We start from the raw sequence: 17,120 nt of genomic DNA on the forward strand, positions 1-17,120 counted from the left end.
AAATTTTTACAATAAGGAGAATCAAAGATGACATGTGAAGTTGACCATTGTATAGTGGGATCGTGTTGTTTAAACCAACTGATACCAAGTATAATGGGATATAGAGGTGAGGGTATAACATCAAAAGTAAGAAACTCTGTGTGTTGGTCATGTGTGGTAAGCCTTAAAGGTATGGTGTGGTATAAGATGGGTCCTGATGTAATTTCATTACCATCAATAAAACGAAGTACACTAGGCACCATTTTCTTAACTAGTGGAATTTTATTTACAGTAGTGAATTGGTAATCTATATAATTGTGGCTGGCACCAGAGTCAAGGATTGCTTGTGAGTTGAGTCTTTGCTGATCCCACTGTAATAAGATAGGAAGGGAGCAATGATTAGATTGTGTTTGTTTAGCAGATAAACATATACTTGTGGTGTTCATCTTACCCTTCCTACGCTGTAATTGAGAGCAGTCCTTTACAGAGTGATCGATCCCTCCACAATACATACAGAGATCTAAAGCTTTTCTTCTTAATTTTTCCTGTAGAGTTAATGGACCTCTGATGAACCCGAGTTCCATAGGGATTTCAGAGGCTTTTGTAGTTGTCTTAGGTGGATGCAGAGTAGTAACTGTTTGTTTAGTGGATTTTTCTAAGTGTGACTTTTCTGAGCGTCTCTCTCTGATGCGTCTATCTAATGTGATGCTAGCATCTATTAGGAGTTCTAAAGTCTCTGGGAGGGGTTGTCTGGCTAGCTCATCCTTGAGAGTATCTGAGAGGCCTAGGCGGAATTGATTGCGCAAGGAAAGGTCATTCCACTGTGTATCAGGGGACCATTTCTTAAACTCTGCGATGTAGTCCTCCACAGGCCTTTTATGTTGTCTCAGAGACCTCATTGCTGTCTCAGCAGACAGCTGTTTGTAGGGATCATCATAAAGCTGTCCCATTGCTTTAAAAAACTGATCAAATGAGTACAGCAATGGGTCATTGGTTTCAAAAAACAAATTTGCCCATATACGTGGTTCGCCACGCAGATAGGAGATTGTGGTGAGAACCTTCAAATGATCATTGAAGTATGTTTTGGGTTTTAATTGAAAATATAAGGAACATGAGTTTTTGAATTCCCTAAATTCTGAACGAATACCACTAAATGTTTGTGGGGGATTAGGTTGGGGTTCACTAGAACTAATACGTGTAGTGAGGGTATCAATTTTTTCATTGATGTATTGCTTTAGGGCAGAGTTTTCTAATTTTAGTGTATTTAACCCTGTTGTAAGGTTATCTACAGTTTGAGTTAATTTCTCTACATGAGATAATAAGGCTGCTGGGTCCATAGTATAGGCTTGATTGTTATTGTCAGCCTGTGGAAGATAATCTCACCCCTGTAAAGGAGAGAGGGAATTTTTAGGACCACAACTGCAGGCTTAGGAGTGTAGTGAAAGTATCAGTGATTCTGTGTAGGTGAGGGAAGGCAGCAAGGTTCAGAATCAATAGATACAGTTCACTTTTATTATAAGGATAGGTGTGACAATGGCTGAGACCTCAGAGCCTTTAGCCCCACTCAGTATTGTCAAACTGGTTCCCACATATAAGAACATGCAATTGCAAGTTAAAGTTTTAGACAGACCATATCTAATCTTTATTGGCAGCAGACATAGTGTACAACTTTAAAGCAACAAATAAAGCTAATGAGATTTAGGCAGTAGTTAGGTATTGAGAGTGAACAATTAAGAATATAGGTAGAATAGAGCGTTTAAATATGAAGGAAACCTAGCTAAGATTCTGAGGCATGTCAGGAGTAATTACTGAATAATCGTAAGTTACTGCGGTATGAGTATGAAGGAAGCGCTTTTGAGACTTACTAGTAGTAGTAATGGGTGAGGTCTGTCCGGACAGAGTGGAGTTCCCCTGCAGAGTTTGGGGAAATTGCAGCGTGTGCGATGGCGTGTGACGTCACCGCTTGCCGGTTCCGGTCCTGTGTTTGGTAGAGAGGTGAGCAGCGTCTGTCTCAAAGGTTGCAAGGAGGTTAGAGGGTGAGAAGCTGGATTCAACAATCAAGCAATTTGGTATGAGTAGGAGGGAAATTTAAACTGCTTGTTGGGGAGGAGTTATGTAAGTGTGAAAAGACACAGCTATACAAAGGATAGGGCAAAGAACTTAGGCAGTTATGACATGCACTATCTGTATATTAAAATAAGTGAGCTGCCCTATCTGTTTAGTAAAATAAGGCCTAGATTTGGAGTTTGGCGGTAAAAGGGCTGTTAACGCTCCGCGGGCTTTTTTCTGGCCGCACCATAAAATTAACTCTGGTATCGAGAGTTCAAACAAATGCTGCGTTAGGCTCCAAAAAAGGAGCGTAGAGCATTTTTACCGCAAATGCAACTCTCGATACCAGAGTTGCTTACGGACGCGGCCGGCCTCAAAAACGTGCTCGTGCACGATTCTCCCATAGGAAACAATGGGGCTGTTTGAGCTGGAAAAAAACCTAACACCTGCAAAAAAGCAGCGTTCAGCTCCTAACGCAGCCCCATTGTTTCCTATGGGGAAACACTTCCTACGTCTGCACCTAACACTCTAACATGTACCCCGAGTCTAAACACCCCTAGCCTTATACTTATTAACCCCTAATCTGCCGCCCCCGCTATAGCTGACCCCTGCATATTTTTTTTAACCCCTAATCTGCCGCTCCGTAAACCGCCGCAACCTACGTTATCCCTATGTACCCCTAATCTGCTGCCCCTAACACCGCCGACCCCTATATTATATTTATTAACCCCTAATCTGCCCCCCTCAACGTCGCCTCCACCTGCCTACACTTATTAACCCCTAATCTGCCGAGCGGACCTGAGCGCTACTATAATAAAGTTATTAACCCCTAATCCGCCTCACTAACCCTATCATAAATAGTATTAACCCCTAATCTGCCCTCCCTAACATCGCCGACACCTACCTTCAATTATTAACCCCTAATCTTCCGAGCGGAGCTCACCGCTATTCTAATAAATGGATTAACCCCTAACGCTAAGTCTAACCCTAACACTAACACCCCCCTAACTTAAATATAATTTACATCTAACGAAATAAATTAACTCTTATTAAATAAATGATTCCTATTTAAAGCTAAATACTTACCTGTAAAATAAATCCTAATATAGCTACAATATAAATTATAATTATATTATAGCTATTTTAGGATTAATATTTATTTTACAGGCAACTTTGTAATTATTTTAACCAGGTACAATAGCTATGAAATAGTTAAGAACTATTTAATAGTTACCTAGTTAAAATAATAACAAATTTACCTGTAAAATAAATCCTAACCTAAGTTATAATTAAACCTAACACTACCCTATCAATAAAATAATTAAATAAACTACCTACAATTACCTACAATTAACCTAACACTACACTATCAATAAATAAATTAAATACAATTCCTACAAATAAATACAATTAAATAAACTAGCTAAAGTACAAAAAATAAAAAAGAACTAAGTTACAGAAAATAAAAAAATATTTACAAACATAAGAAAAATATTACAACAATTTTAAACTAATTACACCTACTCTAAGCCCCCTAATAAAATAACAAAGCCCCCCAAAATAAAAAATTCCCTACCCTATTCTAAATTAAAAAAGTTACAAGCTCTTTTACCTTACCAGCCCTGAACAGGGCCCTTTGCGGGGCATGCCCCAAGAATTTCAGCTCTTTTGCCTGTAAAAGAATAAATACAATACCCCCCCCCCAACATTACAACCCACCACCCACATACCCCTAATCTAACCCAAACCCCCCTTAAATAAACCTAACACTAAGCCCCTGAAGATCTTCCTACCTTGTCTTCACCATCCAGGTTCACCGATCCGTCCTGAAGAGCTCCTCCGATGTCCTGATCCAAGCCCAAGCGGGGGCTGAAGAGGTCCATGATCAGGTCAAAGTCTTCATCCAAGCGGGGCAGAAGAGGATCTTCCATCCGATTGAAGTCATCATCCAGGCGGCATCTTCTATGGTCTTCCATCCGGAGCGAAGCGGCAGGATCCTGAAGACCTCCAGCGCGGAACATCCATCCGGACCGACGACTGAACGACGAATGACTGTTCCTTTAAGGGACGTCATCCAAGATGGCGTCCCTCGAATTCCGATTGGCTGATAGGATTCTATCAGCCAATCGGAATTAAGGTAGGAATTTTCTGATTGGCTGATGGAATCAGCCAATCAGAATCTAGTTCAATCCGATTGGCCGATCCAATCAGCCAATCAGATTGAGCTCGCATTCTATTGGCTGATCGGAACAGCCAATAGAATGCGAGCTCAATCTGATTGGCTGATTGGATCAGCCAATCGGATTGAACTTGATTCTGATTGGCTGATTCCATCAGCCAATCAGAAAATTCCTACCTTAATTCCGATTGGCTGATAGAATCCTATCAGCCATTCGGAATTCGAGGGACGCCATCTTGGATGACGTCCCTTAAAGGAACAGTCATTCGTCGTTCAGTCGTCGGTCCGGATGGATGTTCCGCGCTGGAGGTCTTCAGGATCCTGCCGCTTCGCTCCGGATGGAAGACCATAGAAGATGCCGCCTGGATGATGACTTCAATCGGATGGAAGATCCTCTTCTGCCCCGCTTGGATGAAGACTTTGACCGGATCATGGACCTCTTCAGCCCCCGCTTGGGCTTGGATCAGGACATCGGAGGAGCTCTTCAGGACGGATCGGTGAACCTGGATGGTGAAGACAAGGTAGGAAGATCTTCAGGGGCTTAGTGTTAGGTTTATTTAAGGGGGGTTTGGGTTAGATTAGGGGTATGTGGGTGGTGGGTTGTAATGTTGGGGGGGGGTATTGTATTTATTCTTTTACAGGCAAAAGAGCTGAAATTCTTGGGGCATGCCCCGCAAAGGGCCCTGTTCCGGGCTGGTAAGGTAAAAGAGCTTGTAACTTTTTTAATTTAGAATAGGGTAGGGAATTTTTTATTTTGGGGGGCTTTGTTATTTTATTAGGGGGCTTAGAGTAGGTGTAATTAGTTTAAAATTGTTGTAATATTTTTCTTATGTTTGTAAATATTTTTTTATTTTCTGTAACTTAGTTCTTTTTTATTTTTTGTACTTTAGCTAGTTTATTTAATTGTATTTATTTGTAGGAATTGTGTTTAATTAATTTATTGATAGTGTAGTGTTAGGTTAATTGTAGGTAATTGTAGGTAGTTTTTTAAATTATTTTATTGATAGGGTAGTGTTAGGTTTAATTATATCTTAGGTTAGGATTTATTTTACAGGTAAATTTGTTATTATTTTAACTAGGTAACTATTAAATAGTTCTTAACTATTTAATAGCTATTGTACCTGGTTAAAATAAATACAAACTTGCCTGTAAAATAAAAATAAACCCTATGCTAGATACAATGTTACTATTAGTTATATTGTAGCTATATTAGGATTTATTTTACAGGTAAGTATTTAGCTTTAAATAGGAATCATTTATTTAATAAGAGTTAATTTATTTCGTTAGATAAAAATTATATTTAACTTAGGGGGGTGTTAGTGTTAGGGTTAGACTTAGCTTTAGGGGTTAATCAATTTATTAGAATAGCGGTGAGCTCCGCTCGGCAGATTAGGGGTTAATAATTGAAGTTAGGTGTCGGCGATGTTAGGGAGGGTAGATTAGGGGTTAATACTATTTATGATAGGGTTAGTGAGGCGGGTTAGGGGTTCATAACTTTATTATAGTAGCGCTCAGGTCCGCTCGGCAGATTAGGGGTTAATAAATGTAGGCAGGTGTCGGCGACGTTGAGGGGGGCAGATTAGGGGTTAATAAATATAATATAGGGGTCGGCGATGTTAGGGCAGCAGATTAGGGGTACATAGGGATAACGTAGGTGGCGGCGATTTGCGGTCGGAAGATTAGGGGTTAATTATTTTAAGTAGCTGGCGGCGACGTTGTGGGGGGCAGGTTAGGGGTTAATAAATGTAATACAGGGGTCGGCGGGGTTAGGGGCAGCAGATTAGGGGTACATAAGTATAACGTAGGTGGCGGTCGGCAGATTAGGGGTTAAAAATTTTAATCGAGTGGCGGCGATGTGGGGGGACCTCGGTTTAGGGGTACATAGGTAGTTTATGGGTGTTAGTGTACTTTAGGGTACAGTAGTTAAGAGCCTTATGAACCGGCGTTAGCCCAGAAAGCTCTTAACTCCTGCTATTTTCAGGCGGCTGGAGTCTTGTCGTTAGAGCTCTAACGCTCACTTCAGAAACGACTCGAAATACCGGCGTTAGAAAGATCCCATTGAAAAGATAGGATACGCAAATGGCGTAGGGGGATCTGCGGTATGGAAAAGTCGCGGCTGAAAAGTGAGCGTTAGACCCTTTAATCAATGACTCCAAATACCGGCGGTAGCCTAAAACCAGCGTTAGGAGCCTCTAACGCTGGTTTTGACGGCTACCGCCGAACTCCAAATCTAGGCCTAAGTGATCTGCTCTATCTGTATAGTAAAATAAGTGATCTGCTCTATCTGTATAGTAAAATAAGGGAGCTGCCCTATCTGTATAGTAAAATAAGGGAGCTGCCCTATCTGTATAGTAAAATAAGTGAGCTGCTCTATCTGTATAGTAAAATTAGTGAGCTTCCCTATCTGTATAGTAAAATAAGTGAGCTGCACTATCTGTATAGTAAAATAAGGGAGCTGCACTATCTGTATTGTAAAATAAGGGAGCTGCCCTATCTGTATAGTAAAATAAGTGAGCTGCACTGTCTGTATAGTAAAATAAGGGAGCTGCACTATCTGTAAAGTAAAATAAGGGAGCTGCCCTATCTGTATAGTAAAATAAGGGAGCTGCACTATCTGTATAGTAAAATAAGGGAGCTGCCCTATCTGTATAGTAAAATAAGTGAGCTGCACTGTCTGTATAGTAAAATAAGGGAGCTGCACTATCTGTAAAGTAAAATAAGGGAGCTGCCCTATCTGTATAGTAAAATAAGGGAGCTGCACTATCTGTATAGTAAAATAAGGGAGCTGCTCTATCTGTATAGTAAAATAAGGGAGCTGCTCTATCTGTATAGTAAAATAAGGGAGCTGCACTATCTGTATAGTAAAATAAGGGAGCTGCTCTATCTGAATAGTAAAATAAGTGATCTGCCCTATCTGTATAGTAAAATAAGTGAGCTGCTCTATCTGTATAGTAAAATAAGGGAGCTGCTCTATCTGTATAGTAAAATAAGTGAACTGCCCTATCTGTATAATAAAATAAGGGAGCTGCTCTATCTGTATAGTAAAATAAGGGAGCTGCTCTATCTGTATAGTAAAATAAGTGAGCTGCTCTATCTGTATAGTAAAATAAGGGAGCTGCTCTATCTGTATAGTAAAATAAGGGAGCTGCTCTATCTGTATAGTAAAATAAGGGAGCTGCCCTATCTGTATAGTAAAATAAGGGTGCTGCACTATCTGTATAGTAAAATAAGTGAGCTGCACTATCTGTATAGTAAAATAAGTGAGCTGCCCTATATGAATAATTAAATACATGAGCTGCACTATCTAATTAGTAAAATAAGGGAGCTGCTCTATCTGTATAGTAAAATAAGGGAGCTGCCCTATCTGTATAGTAAAATAAGGGTGCTGCACTATCTGTATAGTAAAATAAGTGAGCTGCACTATCTGTATAGTAAAATAAGTGAGCTGCCCTATCTGTAGAGTAAAATAAGTGAGCTGCCCTATATGAATAATTAAATACATGAGCTGCACTATCTAATTAGTAAAATAAGGGAGCTGCACTATCTGTATAGTAAAATAAGGGAGCTGCACTATCTTTATAGTAAAATAAGGGAGCTTCCCTATCTGTATAGTAAAATAAGGGAGCTGCCCTATATGAATAATTAAATACATGAGCTGCACTATTTTAAAAGTAAAATAAGTGACTTGCCCTATCAGAACTCACCTGATGAAACAGTATAACCAAGAAACACATTGTGAGTGTTTGTTTTTATGACTGTTTTATTATATTTTAATTAAATACAATATTTTTATCATTGTGTATCGGCGATCTGAGATTCTATTTAGAAGGGAGGTTTAGAGGAGTATTTAACAGTCTGTAGTGTCCTGTTTGGAGCCTGTTTGACCAAAGTGGGAACCTGCACTGTACATTCCAAGAAGCAATCCAGATTCAACATCTTTGCTTGTATAAGTCAGCTGGTCGGCTTCCAATGAGACATGTTTTTTATAACATTATATCTATATATTATTTTTAGTTATTTCAATATATGGTTACATTGTTCTTCTTCTAGCATATAGAGTTTATTTTATAATGCCATCACTGCCAATATCCATATATGTGTACCTCAAGCTGTTATGGTATAATACATTTTGTGCAGTTGGTATTTTCTTATTGCAATAATAAATAATTCTAAATAATAATACATTTCCTTAGGATTCCAATGTGCAAGAGTAAATGATAGACCCCTTTACAAAACCTCTATTACAAAGAAATGCTCAGACGTTTTGTATTTTGTTAATTAAAATAATAATATTTTGGGGGCGTGTCCGGGCGGTGGCCATCTCTGGTCACATTTACTACAGCTCCCAGAGAGACAGAAATAATCAGCTGATTATTTTATTATTACTTCCACAGATCTGCTAGATGTAGCATCTTTATAACCTGCTGATTCCATAAGACCTCAGCACCCCCGCATTTGTCGGGGGTGAACAACAAGTGGACTGTTGTCAATATATTTACAAGCTTTAATTCTAACATGGCATTGAGAGAGGGGAAAGGCCTCTCCGCTATTTTTGCTTCCCTGATGGAGTTTGAGTTGATGATGTCAATCAGGTTTGCAAGCCTATCTGACACCATCAGATCTACCACCATGATGCCTGAAGCCTTTATTAAGGATATGGAGAAAAACACTAATTTGGCGCCACACAAAGAGCACTCAAGTGTACAGGAGGAACATATCACGGCAGCTATAGCGGACCTCAGCATTAGTCTACCCGGTGTCATTGGAGGTCTACCTCAACTGCATTATAACCCAGCTTCAAGGAATGTGGCCGGCCCCTTGGAGTGGGAGGTCTCACATTTGATTGTTCAGAGTCAGACCTACATGGGAAATGGATGGGTGAGACCGCAGTTTGAGATTTGGGGTCAAGAGGATCCTGTACTACCGAAACTTACCCCTGTTTTTAACGATCCTGCCTGCGAATCTCTGTCCTTTATGGGTTCTCCATGTGTTGAAGATGTGCTCTACTCTTTTGGGAACATGTGGCTTGATGCACCGCAGCACATCACGACGAGCGGATCGAAGTTGTGGAAACATCCACAGCAAGATATCTTTTTCCCCTACTTTGTTTATAACCCTCTGGGAGTAGGTTAACTTTGCTCATTGGACACCTATCAGGCTGCCACACCATAAGCAGGAAACCTTGATCTGATCCAAGACTCTCCTTACTAGCTTTCAAATGAAAGCTATACAGTTTAATGTGCCCAGATTACCTGCATGGTTTCATATCAGTTACTTAATTTAGCTAGACTGCCTTATTATAGTACACTATCTCACCGAAGATGCTGGCTCATGATGCCACTTGCTATAAGTTAACAGTTCTTTTTTTTGTATTGTAAATGTGCTGTATGAGAGTAGAATAGGTGCGTTAATGTTGTATATGATATATTCCAGTCTCCATTCTCATGACCTAATGTAGGTTTCAATAAATATTTCTATTTAATACACCATGTAGATTAGAGGAGATCAGATTTAATTTTGCTTAAAACCCAGATTATGTATATGAAAATTGTTTGCTTACTGGACCTTGTTTTTTTAATAGTTACTAGAGTCTCACGCATCTGCTCATTTAACAGATTGTACTTATATTAGATAGCTATTGTGCGAAAAAACAATATAGTTCTGCTTAGTGGTCTCAATCCTGGCTTACTAACCATTGAGATAACAGACAATCTATCTGTGTACATCCACACCTAAGAATTAGGATATCTACCTGGTTATAGAGACATACTACAATGCGACCCACAACTCCCTAACAACCCAACTCTCCACAGTTCATATTTTCCCTTAAAGTTCCCTTTATACTCACCAGTTTCTTTACTGCTACTTGTTTTCAGGAATAACCTCTGATTTTACAGTTATGCCCCCCTCACAATATACTGTATATATACATATTTTATGTGTTTTTATATATTTTGTAACTTTTTATATATGCTTCATCTCCATAGAGGGTCCAGAAGTGAACCTAGATTTTTAAATAGCCTCATGAAAGAGCCCTGTGTAAACTGTATATACTCAGCAATACCTCTCATTTGTCTTATGGTGAGCCCAAGAGAGACCATTTCGCTGATGAGCCACATAATCATAATGCTATTATAGAATTAATTCCCCGGACATGTCTCCCCTCCCAACTACTTTACAAGGTCCAAGAGCGCCCGTATTTACCATTTGGGCTCCTCCCCTAAGCCATACAGATTTCATAGGTCCATGAGTCGCCTTATGAAGTTATGGAGGTGCATTCATTTCAAGGGGGGATGAGGTTTCATTGCTACAGTTCAATAACAGCCTAATTGCACTTATCTTTTGTATTTGCACAGTTCTGTATGTTATACCCTATTGATTAACCCATGTATATAACTGCAAAATAATTATTGATGCATCCACTCTAAATCATATTGAACTTTTGCTTAATTTTGTATATGTGAATAACCTAAATAAAAATAAATATTATTACAATAAAAAAATAAAAAAATATTTTAATTATCTAGTATCAAGAAAGCTCCAAAATGTATTTGTAACGGCACAATCTATTAAATGCATCTGATTGGAGGTGTATTTCATGCACTTTTTATGTAAAAAGCATAGAGTAAGCTAAATTTCTATTTTTATATCAAGCTGGGCAACTTATAACCAAATTTACTATTTTTTATTTTTTAAAACTTTACATATATTTTATATTCCAAGTGTTTTAATTTGTCAAATATGACTTTTAATGGGACATCAACTATTTCTTTGTGAATTAGGTTACAGCAACAGAAAAAAAGAGCAATTTGATGAAACAAATTATATTGATAATATACAAGGTTCATAGGCAAATATAATATAAATATGTCATAAACAAGTATTGATTGAAACAAGAAAATTTATAAAAAAAACAAATAAAATTTTCAGACATCTTATATTAGATATAAAATAAACACATTTGTGTAACCTCCCCCCAACTAGTACATTGACTAAAAAAGCACAGTGCAGTATGTACAGAAAGACATATAGTACATGGGATAACAAAGAACAGGGCATTGTGTACACAGAGACATATAGTACATATAATAACAAAGCTCAGGGCAGTATGTACAGAGAGAAATATAGTACATAGAACAACAAAGCACATGTCAGTATGTACAGAGAGACATACATAGTACATATAATAACAAAGCACAGGGCAGTATGTACAGAGAGACATATATACTACAAAGAGTAATTAAGCACATTAAAGTATGTACAGAGAGACATATAGTACATACAATAACAAAGCACAGGGCAGTATGTGCAGAGAGACATGTAGTACATAGAATAACAAAGCACAGGGCAGTATGTACAGAGAGACATATAGTACATAGAATAACAAAGCACAGGGCAGTATGTACAGAGAGACATATAGTACATAGAATATTACCTAATGTCCATATTTGATTATAAATATTTAAACACAGATGTTATTAACAATGTAAATGTGTAAATGAATGTATTAGACATTTCACTGAAAGAAGCAACAGTGATATAAACAAAACTCAGACAGTGTCTATCTATTATATTAATGAGTATATTTGTATAAACAAGATTATGGGGTATATTTATGTAAGTGCGAGTGGACATGATACGAACAGCGTATCATATCCGCCGCACATCGATAAATGCAGACAGCGTACGCTGTTGGTATTTATCATTGCACCAGCAGTTTTTGTGAACTGCTGGTGTAATGCCGCCTCCTGCAGATTTCTGGCCAATCGGCCGCTAGCAGAGGGTGTCAATCAACCCGATCGTATTCGATTGGGTTGATTTCTGTCTGCGGCAAGGATTAAGCAGAAACATCTCCATATTTGCAGATGATACAATGCCGCCTCCTGCAGATTTCTGGCCAATCGGCCGCTAGCAGAGGGTGTCAATCAACCCGATCGTATTCGATTGGGTTGATTTCTGTCTGCGGCAAGGATTAAGCAGAAACATCTCCATATTTGCAGATGATACAAAGTTGTGTAAGGTCATTTTAGGTCAGATAAACTTACGTTACAAGGGGATCTGCAAAAATTATAAGTATGGGCAGGTAAATGGAAAATGAGATTTAATACGGGAAAATGCAAGGTTCTACATTTTGGAAGTAAAAATAAGCAGGCAATGTATTATTTAAATGGGACAAGACTTAGCCAAAAAGAGGAAGAAAGGGATATGTGAGTAGCAATATATAACAAGCTAAAGATGGGTGCACGATGCAGGGCAGCAGCTTCTAATGCTAATAAGATACTAGCATGCATTAAAAGAGGCATTGATGCAAGGGAGGAAAGCATAATTCTGTCACTATATAAATCCCTGGTAAGACCTCACCTTGAGTATGAAGTGCAGTTCTGGGGACCAATCTCAAAACAAGACATTGCAGACCTAGACTAAGTTGAGAGAAGGGCCACAAAGCTAATAAGGGGAATGTAGAATTTAAGTTATGAGAGGTTAATCAAACTGGGTCTGCTTTCTCTAGAAAAAAGGCACTTGAGAGGTGACATAATTAATATATATAAATATTTTTAAGGCCCATATACAGAGATGACAGAAGCTCTGTTTATTCCAAGAAAAATGTAGTGACAGGAGGTCACAATTTAAGACTGGAGGAAAGGAGATTTAATCTCCTGCGATGGAAATATTTTTTTACTGTAAGAGCAATAAAATTGTGAAACTCATTACCAAAGGAGGTAGTAAATGCCAATACCTTAGATACATTTTAAAATGCTTTGGTTACATTTCTGGCTAGAAACTGAATTCAGGGATATGATTGTTTGTGTTAAATGGGTCACATTTTAATGGGATTAATTTAAGCTCAACTGGAGCTTTTTTGTAAGTATATTAGATTTGTATAAGTTGAACTCGATGGACTTCGGCTTTTTTTTCAACCTCATCTACTATGTTACTATGTTACTATGTATGAGGTGTAAAAAAAACTGCAACAAAAAGTGTGAAAAAGCTTTTTTTTTTAATTAAAATTTTACAAAAAATGTTATAGACAATAGTGTGTGTGTATTTCCCCCTAAACTTGTAAAAAAAAGTTATACATATAAATAAGGGCTTTAAGTAAAGTTATGTAACTTTGTTCTGCACATAGGGACTCCCATAAGGCACTGTGTTTATTTCTATTTTTACTTCTATTTTTTAATTTGCTTAATTCTTTAGATATCCTTTGTTGAAGAAATAGCAATGCACATGGGTGAGCCAATGACATAAGGGGTTAAACTTCTTAATACGTCATTTAGTTTTCAAGCATATCCCATACCCTCCCCCCCCCCTTTTCCCCAAATAAAGACACAACAACTGAGTTGGGAAAAAGACCGGTCACGGTCACGTTTATTAAAATGTAAAACTTTATGAAACTATTCTATAGTTTCATAGCAACTTTAAAACCTGAACTTTGTAAAAGTTCCATAACTCTTGGCGGCATATATCCCTAACTAACTATCCCCTACCAACAGCCGGTCAAAGCCCCATATGGTACCTACAGCGTAGCACGGATTGCTGACGCTCAATTTGCATGGAATGGATGTAATATTTGAGCTCTTCGGCCGTACTTTGAGGAGGGGAACCCCTAGGCCGGCACCTAGCGGGCATCACCCCTCCCCATTCCCCTAGGCCGTCACTCATCATTCGGACTGCTCGCTCCAGGGCTATGACCGACCGCCAGCTGGGGCACCACCATCAGCCCAGAAGGGCGACCCCCACCAGCTTGTCATACAACCCGCCGGTAAAGGGTGATGGACTAAATTACAACCTGGGCTTACAGGGCTAATTCAACTAAACCAACCCAGGCCAGGGGAAGGGCCCTGCTCTCTGCCACCATTACTCACCTGCCGCCAACCACTACTTCAACAGGGACGGGTGGGCGGGGAAAAACTTCTCGAAGTCTGGAAGCAGGAAAAGAGGCCGGGATCACTGCAGCATGGACCTATAAAGGTAAGCACACTCTCCGCCCCTCATATTGCAACAAAGTAACACATTTCCCCTGCAAACTCCAGACTTCTAAATTGTTAACCCTTAGTTTTGTTACAGTCCCATTAGAGGGCCCTCCACTGTCATAAGGGGTTAAACTTCTTAATACGTCATTTAGTTTTCAAGCATATCCCATACCCTCCCCCCCTCCCCCCCCCCCTTTTCCCCAAATAAAGACACAACAACTGAGTTGGGAAAAAGACTGGTCACGGTCACGTTTATTAAAACGTAAAACTTTATGAAACTATTCTATAGTTTCATAGCAACTTTAAAACCTGAACTTTGTAAAAGTTCCATAACTCTTGGCGGCATATATCCCTAACTAACTATCCCCTACCAACAGCCGGTCAAAGCCCCATACGGTACCTACAGCGTAGCACGGATTGCTGACGCTCAATTTGCATGGAATGGATGTAATATTTGAGCTCTTCGGCCGTACTTTGAGGAGGGGAACCCCTAGGCCGGCACCTAGCGGGCGTCACCCCTCCCCATTCCCCTAGGCCGTCACTCATCATTCAGACTGCTCGCTCCAGGGCTATGACCGACTGCCACAAGAGAACGAACACTCTTGCCGCCAACCCAACTGACATAACAGACCCCCCAACCACAAGATTGTTAAACAAACTTGCATTAACCTAACAAATTTTTTAATTTTTTTTTTTAATTTTACATTTGAGCCAACAATGCTCTCCTAATGTCTGCTAAGAATATATCCAGCAATTCATCTGTTAAATGCACCCCATCTGGGCGATATAGTTCCTTCCTGTCAGCCATAATGCTCTCATGTCTGATCACAAATCCCGACGCTGCCATGACCGCTCTTCCCAACTCTCTGTTGACTTTTTTCCTGACATTATAGGCCGCTCTTTGCGACACCATAAATCTCCACTGCAGTCGTGCGACCACAAATGACCACCCCACTTTGACGCCTTGCAGCCAAGCACACAACCAATTCACATTGGAAACCATACGTCTGATCAGGTCTAAGGCAGGTACAGAGCCCAGGTCATTCCCCCCTACATGCAGAACCACTATTTTTGGCAAACCCCACCTCCTGTAGGCATCCTGCAAAAGGGAGGGTAGGTCGTTCCAGGATAAACCTCGACGGCCGAGCCAGCGAACACTGGCCCTCGATGCTGCAAAGCCCAACTGCTGGCCTCCTGGTGAGCGTAGAGCCCTGATAGCCGCCCAATGCACAAATGAGTGCCCCACAATCCAAATGCGCACCGGTGCCTTTCCCTTACCTAAAACAACAGCATGTGGACACTCAGCACAGGAAAAACACTGAACTATATCGAAATCAATGCACACAACCCCAATAGACCATTGCCCCCCGGCCCTTTCCTTTCCATCAAATTAACCAAACCTACTTAGGAGCCTTCAACGGCCTTACGTACAGTTTGTACCTATTTGATTTCCAACGCCCCAAACGCTTAACCTCTTCAACTTGTGCCCCTTTTGATACCGCGCTTGTCGCAGCCCCAATCCTAAAGGAATGTGACGCGATCCTGGCTGGATCCAAACCGCACGCGGCAGCTGCCGCAGCAAGCACTTTTCGAAACTGGTAGATTGACAAAGCGGACAAGTCTTCGTGCACTAGAAACAGCGCTGTACCCGACGGTCGCACTTTCATGTAGTTCCCTACATTAACTACCGGGCAACATTCCGGTATGTCACAGCTTTTCAAAGGAAGCCAGGCTCCTCTGGCTGCCTGATCCGTCTTTGATCGCGGAATGAACAGCAACAAGCTTCCTTCCACCCATCTTACATGTTCTACTCGAACACCTCCCGTTCCATTAACTCTCGCCGAAGATACTAGCTCGCTTACTCTTAACGCACCCGCAAAAGCCAGCGCAAACGCTGCCCTGAACAGTAACACCTCATAGGTGCCTGTGCACACGCCCTCGAGTGCCCCAACCAATAGCCTCAAACGCTGAGGCGTGATAGGTTCCCTTTTATCCATCGTCTTGGGCTCAGACCTGCCCCATCCTTTCAACACCTGCCTCACCAAAAAGGAGTTGGAAAACTCCGGTAATGTCAAGGTTTTACTAAAAAATGCCACCGCCAAGCGGCTTTGTGCCGCTAGCCGGGACAACCCTCTTTCCTTCAAGCAACCCAGCCATTCCAACACATGTACCTGATTGGCCTGATGTGGCCCAAAGCCCTTCTCGGTGCAGAATGCCACCCAAGCCTTCCAATGATTCTCATATGCCGACCAGGTCTTTGGTGCTAAGGACACCTTCAGTAACTGAATGATTGATGCCCACTTGTCGCTAGCTGCCAGAGAAACAATGGGCAAATTAGACCCTGGGATGCCACCCTCGGCGCCAGCCTCCTAAACTCCACCCACTTGAATCTAGACAATGCGTCAGCCAAGCTATTGTTTACTCCAGGCACATGGCGTGCTGTAAAAACCATGTTAAGCCGCAGACAACGTAGCACAAGGTACCTCAGGTACCTGACCACCACAGGTGAAGCAGCAGACAACCTGTTGATAGCGTATACAACGCTCATGTTGTCAGTCCAGAACACTACCTCCCTGTTTGCTAGCTTGTTCCCCCACAGTTCAACAGCATCAACAATTGGAAATAATTCCAATAAAGTCAAGTTTTTTGTGAGTCCAGTCTCAACCCACGAAACAGGCCATGCACCCGCGCTCCATTCCCCATCCAGGTACGCCCCGTAACCAAAGCCCCCTGCTGCGTCTGTAAAGAGGTGCAGCGCGAGGTTCGACATTGGTTCTCTTCTCCATAAGCAGACTCCATTGAAATGAGAAAGGAACTCCTCCCAAACTTTGAGATCGTCCCCCATCTCACTAGTTACTTTAAACCTATTTGCTTTTGCCCCCTGTCCGCTTAACTGCTCCTCCAATTTTCTATTGAAGACGCGGCCCATAGGGATCTCCCTT

At 40.6% G+C, this 17,120-nt stretch overlaps 1 long non-coding RNA gene across 1 annotated transcript; it reads right to left on the reverse strand.

Annotated features, from left to right (window-relative positions):
• Positions 1-241: 241 nt before the first annotated feature.
• On the reverse strand, positions 242-620 carry LOC128636056 (uncharacterized). Its single transcript, XR_008398650.1, has 2 exons — positions 431-620; positions 242-350 (listed from the first exon to the last, which is right to left on the reverse strand). It is a non-coding gene; the product is annotated as an uncharacterized LOC128636056 (long non-coding RNA).
• Positions 621-17,120: the final 16,500 nt, after the last annotated feature.

The sequence above is a fragment of the Bombina bombina genome, chromosome 7 (genome assembly GCF_027579735.1).
Source record: "Bombina bombina isolate aBomBom1 chromosome 7, aBomBom1.pri, whole genome shotgun sequence".
In the NCBI taxonomy this organism is placed as follows: domain Eukaryota; kingdom Metazoa; phylum Chordata; class Amphibia; order Anura; family Bombinatoridae; genus Bombina; species Bombina bombina.